The sequence below is a fragment of the Panthera tigris genome, chromosome D3 (assembly GCF_018350195.1).
Source record: "Panthera tigris isolate Pti1 chromosome D3, P.tigris_Pti1_mat1.1, whole genome shotgun sequence".
In the NCBI taxonomy this organism is placed as follows: Eukaryota; Metazoa; Chordata; class Mammalia; order Carnivora; family Felidae; genus Panthera; species Panthera tigris.
In genome coordinates this window covers 38,267,432-38,273,431 of record NC_056671.1, presented here as the reverse complement: position 1 = coordinate 38,273,431, position 6,000 = coordinate 38,267,432, and the positions used below count along the sequence as shown (strand labels likewise).

Sequence of the window (6,000 nt, the reverse complement as noted above, 5' to 3'; positions counted from 1 at the left end):
AAGAGTCGAATGCTTAACTGACTGAGCCACCCAGACTCACCCCCCTGCTTATCTTTTAAATAAGGGGCTCCAAACGTTTATTTCTCATCATAAAAGAAACTGATTTGGGGAAGCGGGAGCCAGGTTGTGTGAGTTATCTGCGACACGAACACAGACTTAGCGCTACCTTCACAGGGCTGATGAACTGCTGACAGATTTTAATTGGAACCTACACATGAAAAAGAGAGACTCCTTTGACAGTCTATAAATAATCACAACACGGCGGAAATGTAACAGCTATAGAAATAGTTACAGCAAATAAGCACTTCCTTTTGGAAGCTGCAAAGCCTTTTCTCTTTTCTTTCTCTCGTTTCCCTTCACCCCTCATCACCTCCTTCTGCTGATTCATATATCCCTGCCTCCTTAGACCTAGGATGATCTCCTAATCTAGGTTTGCAATTCGGTTAGTGCGATATTTGGTCACTGCTGGTTTTCTTCAATACTGGGCCAGGGTAGTAGCGGCCTTGGCTTTCACAAGTTCTGGTGTGTAGGATTTAAAACGTCATTGTCAATAATGCATTGCTTTAGTTTCTTAAGCTCTATGGGGCAGGAGCATCCTCGAGTGTTGAAATCACCAAACAGGCCTTCTTTACCTTCTCAGGGGTGGTGTACCATTCCCAAACGTGGTTCACCCCAGTGGTAAGGTCTGGAAATCAGGGGCACGCTGGATCTTTGATTTACATGTGTGATGGTAAAGGGGTGAGGACTGGCTCTTCGAAAGCCACATACCTCTTATAGTACTTGGAGAATCTGAGGACCTAGTGCCAGGGAACATACGTTGATTGAAAATAATTTAACATTTGAAGATGTCCCGGGAGACCTGGAGCCCTAATCTTTAAGCAAAACATGGGCTTCACTTTTTAAAAAAAAATTTTAATGTTTATTTATTGAAAGAGAGAGAGAGCACAAGCAAGGAAAGGACAGAGAGAGAGGGAGACACAGAATCCGAAGCAGGCTCCCCACTCCGAGCTGTCAGCACAGAGCCCAACATGGGGCTTGAACTCACAAACCGTGAGATCACGATCTGAACCAAAGTTGGGTGCTTAACTGACTGAGCCACCCAGGCGCCCCTGGGCTTCACTTTTGAACACTTTGCTTTTTGAATGGTGAAGGAGTCTACCCTTTGGACACGTGAGGTCATTTCACCAGAAAGCAGTGGTCTCAGAAGGTGATGAAGAATCTGTATGCAAATCCTTGTCTCAGGCTCTGTTTTCAAGGGGTTACTGAGGCCAGGATAGTCCCCCTGCCGACCCAAAGCACACCGACCCCCACAAACAGCATAAGATAGAGAAAGCATTTAGAGTGACATCCAGACAGAGGGAGGCATGCTTCCTGGGTGATAAGTGACTGACAGCAGGCATTTTGCATTCTGTCCACTGGAGGAAGCAGTTTCCTGGTGAAACAAAACTTCTGGCAGTAAGCAGGTATGAGGATTTACAGTCTGTAGTTAGAGCAAAGAGAGGCCTGAAGCAAGGTGCTTTTTTGCAATTTGTGGTGGCGGCTCTAATAAAAGGCACAGAAAAAAGACGACAAGAGCTGGCTGCTCTATCTGAATGATGACCTAAAGAATCCAGAGAGGAAAAAAAAAATGCACTTAGCCACAATAGTTTAAAGATTTACCTATTTTTATTAGGTTGTGTTTTTACTGGAACTTTACTGCACAGCCCTTTCAAATGTATATATGTAAGTATAACTATACTACGTAAACTGAAAAGCCCATTTCTTACTGAATTATATGAGATCAATCATTTACAGTCTTTTAATTGTCTTGATAAAGCCCTGAGTTAAAGAGCTCCTTCCGGTTTTGTTGTCGGCGTGTGGCAGGACAGGGAGGCAGTATCTGGAGTGACAAAGGTACGAAGGGATGTCACTGAAGGCTGCCCGGTCAGCGCTTATTCTCTGAGTGTCATGGGCTGAATGCTGTTCCCCTGAAGTCATAACTGAAGCCCTAACCCCTCACACCTCCGAATGTGACTGTATTTGGAGATTGGGCTTGGGCCCTAATCCAATCTGACTACTGTCCTTAGAAGAAGAGGACCCTGGGACACAGACACAGACGGAAGACCACGTGGAGGCTTAGGGAGAAGGCGGCCTCTAAAGCCAGAGCGGCCTCAAAAGAAACCAAGCGTGCCAATACCTTGACCTTGGACTTCCAACCTCCACAACCGCGACAAAGCAAGCTTCTGCTGTTGAAGTGCCCCAGTCTTCGGGGTTTGGGGATAGCAGCTCCAGCAAACTCATACAGTGGGAAAGGTCTGCTTTATATTTTCCCACTCAGAGCAATGGAAGAAAGTCGCCGCGGGGGCTGTGATGAGGCTGTGGTTCCTAACCTTGAAGCAAGAAGGCAGGGATGAACTTCAGCATCCTGAAATCCCTTTAGCATCCTAGCCATTCCAGTAAGTCTGAGTTTCCCTTGAGTCATCGTGATGGAATAATAAGGACCTTGGAATTCAGGGGATTCTGGTAACAGCCCCCCCTACAACCTTCCCCCCCCACTCCCCCAAACCTGCCCTCCTTTCCCCCGGAGAAGGCATACAGGTTCAGTTTTGTCCTTGATCTTGCTGCCTCCTCAGAGGGGACTGTTTTTCCATCCACCCACATTGTCTTGTCTGAGCCTCCTCAGGACCAAAGGGTAACTTACCTGAAAGGTGCTTGAGCAGGCTTGACGGTAGGTAGAGCCTGGGGCAGTGGTTCTCAGACCGAGCATCCGGAATCAGCTGGGGGGCTTGGTAAACTCCTTAACACACAGATTGCTGGGCTGACCTGAGTTTCCGGAGAGTCAGGAGTTCTAGGGTGGGGCCTGAGAATTTGCATCGCTAACAAATTCCTGGGTCATCTGCCTTTGCTGCCCCAGGGACCTGTATATCTGGGGGCTGGCACAAAGGGAAAACAGATCATTAGTCCTCACTTCTCCGGTTCCCATCCAAGCCACCCTTGCTCAGCACAGCAGGTGGGATAGACTTTCTTTTTTAATGTTTGTACCTATGTTTTAAATCAGGCTTCTGTTGAGGCAGATGCTGTCACAGAGGGTATCGGGAGAGAGTGTATGCTGTGATGACATTTGCCTCAAATGAAGTCGCTGACAGGCCAGGTGTATCGAAGATGAAGATATTCGAAAATTCCACTTAGCAAGAGCTTTTCTTTGAGGTCAGTGAGCTATCACGTGCCTTCTTTAAGTCTTATGTATTTATTTATGTTTCTCCACGGGTGAGAGTAAGCCTTAAGGGAAGGAAACTATGTACCTACTACGGTGATTGATAAACTAATCATGATAATTACATTTTTGTAGGGTATCTACTCTTCACTTTGAAGCATTGAACTTCTGTGGAGCCACTGAGAGAGACAAAGAAAGTGCTCGTAGTAGTTATCACAGGAAAAAGGAAGAGAGTGTTCTGTAAGAGTTATTATGTCAGTTGCTGACTGAGTGCCCTTTGATTGTGACTTGGAAGTTTTGAGTGTGTGTGTGACAATACTTAATATAGTAGTAAAAGTCTATGTTGTAAGAATGAGTGGTATCAGTTTGTCAAAAACTCTTTGTTAGTTGGGATTTGAGTGTACTCACCGACGGCACCACGTACCTCCCTTCCTGACATTGAAATGTGAGGGTTGCACAAGTCAGAGAGAGAAGGCCCCCTGACGGCCGCGATCAGACTCCTCCGTGCCTTCCCGTGTTAGTTTAAGTTCTTCTGGTTGTGAGCGCAGTAGCCGATGCTAGCTAACAAGAGAAAACAAAACAGAACAAAAATGAGAAATGAAGGCAAGGGGGACTGGAAAGACCCTGTTGGATCTAACCCAAACCCAAACCAAACGGGCTTACCACTGCAGGAGCCAGGGGAACCCCAGGAACTTCTGCGACTGGACCATCCTGGGGACCCTCTGTGTGTTGCGTTGCTGATCACGTAATGCGATCCAACCTCAAGAGCTGCTGGTCTCTGATTCTCCCCGTTCCACATTTTAAGTTCATGGCAGAGAAAATCTGACTGGCAAGCTCGGGGCAGGTGACTACCCCTGGGTCAATTAGCTATGGCCAGGAAACTAAAGTCATGTCATGTAGGTGTGGACAGTGGGGACTCCTGTTATCAGTGGTGGCCTCATGGAGGAAGGAATTGCTGTAAGTGGGGCAGCTATCCCACATTGTATCCCCTGCACACCGTTTTCACGTTGTATCCCAAGACTTCCCAGGTAGTCTTTGGTGAATTACACTTCCTTTCGACATCATCACCTTTCTTAAGGTGCTGTCCCAGAGTCAGTGTCCTACGCTCCAAGTTTACAGCCTTTGTTTTCTCCTCATCAGTCATGACCGCCATTTCTAATGCTCAGTACGTATATGAATGTGCCTGGATTAACTTATACTGAGCAGTGAATAACATTGCTCAATAAATTTTTATTATTTTTTTACAATTGTGGCAAAACATAACAAAATTTACCATATTAATCACCTTAAGTATACAGTTCTGTGACATTAAATACATCCACACTGTTGTACAGCCATCACCACCTTCTATCTCCAGAATTTTTCATCTTCCTTAATTAAAACTCTATTACCTATGAAACAATAACTTCCCATTGCTCTGGCAACCTCTAATCTGATTTCTGAATCTATGAATTTGACTATTCCAGGTACTTTGTATAAGTGGAATTATACAGTATTTGCCTTTTTGTGACTGGCTCATTCACTCCGCACATTCATCCATGCTTACTTAGCATGGGTCAGAATTTCCTTCCTTTTTAAGGCTGAATAGTATTCTATTATATGTATATGCACAAAAGTTCATCTGTTTAATCTGTTGATGGACATTTGGGTTGCTCCCACCTTTTGGCTGTTGTGATTAGTGCTCCCTACAAACATGGGTAAACATTTAATGTATTTTTTAAGTGTGCCATGTTAAGAAGTTAAAGAAAATAATCTCTACTCATGAAATCTCAGGACAAATGGAGGGTAGGAAATGAAAGAATTAAACGTTCCCTTGCTGCCAAATAATACCGGCAGTATCTATCCCATCTCTTCAGATGGGGGATTCTACGTGGACTTGTTTGCATGCTTTTCATCTGACAAAATACTAGGTAACACAGCGTCCACTGTAGTTGGGTTTGTTTTGTATCACTGCAATGATGGCACAAGGGAGAGACCGTTTAAATAGCTCAAGATACCTAGTAATAATTTCATGTAATAATTGTAATTGCCGTCTGAAAACACATCACACCTGCCTTACTATGTAATTCCCATTTATCCACCTCCTCCTTTCCTGCATGTTAACCAAACGCTTTGCAAATTTAAAAAATATTACAAGGGATTTTCTTTTCAAGGAATATTTTCAAACTGTTCATTGACTCATTTTATGTGTTATGATTGATGACACACACACACAAAAAGATGGTTCTTGCCAGTGCCTTCAAAATTGCTCTTGAAAACATGGACTATTTCTTCTAGTGGAAAAGGCAACAAAACTACATGTCTCCTAAGACAAGAAGAAGTAAAAATCAACTTGGTACAAATTCTAAAATTAGGGTTTTAGTAGTTTTTAGTAAGGACTGTCATCATGGTCACAAATTAATACTATGTCACGTCAGTAACATTTCTGAATGATATTTCAGGATCCTCTCCCATGTATGGTTCCAGGTGAGAGTAGCCTAAAGAGCCATGTGCAGAAGGTGGAAATAAGGCATCCACAGTTACTCCTGAAGGTCATTAAAGTTATGATGAGAGACAGATGTAGGGGTGCCAGCAGGTTCCAGTTTGTCTGTGATTTCCTCCACTCCATGGTCAGCTCTTCTTCCCAGCTACTGACCCTGTTTTCCAACAGTGGCCCCAGGTGGCCGGTGGCAGACCTACAGAAGCAGTAACTAAACAGAGGTCACAAGCTTTCCATAGACTGTCCCAAGAGCCATCCCTCCTCAGTACCATTTTGGCAGCTGAACACGCTTGGTTTCTCAGATTGACCGGGGCTCGTGACAATCGGG

General features: G+C 44.5%; 1 long non-coding RNA gene across 2 annotated transcripts in view; it reads left to right on the top strand.

Moving 5' to 3' along the window:
* Positions 1-2,524: 2,524 nt before the first annotated feature.
* The window catches only part of LOC122232749, a 30,708-nt gene continuing 27,232 nt past the window's right edge, over positions 2,525-6,000 (top strand). For both annotated transcript variants that reach the window (XR_006210139.1, XR_006210140.1), the window contains exons 1-2: positions 2,525-2,707; positions 3,038-3,186. This is a non-coding gene — a long non-coding RNA (uncharacterized LOC122232749). The remainder of the gene's footprint in view (positions 2,708-3,037; positions 3,187-6,000) is intronic.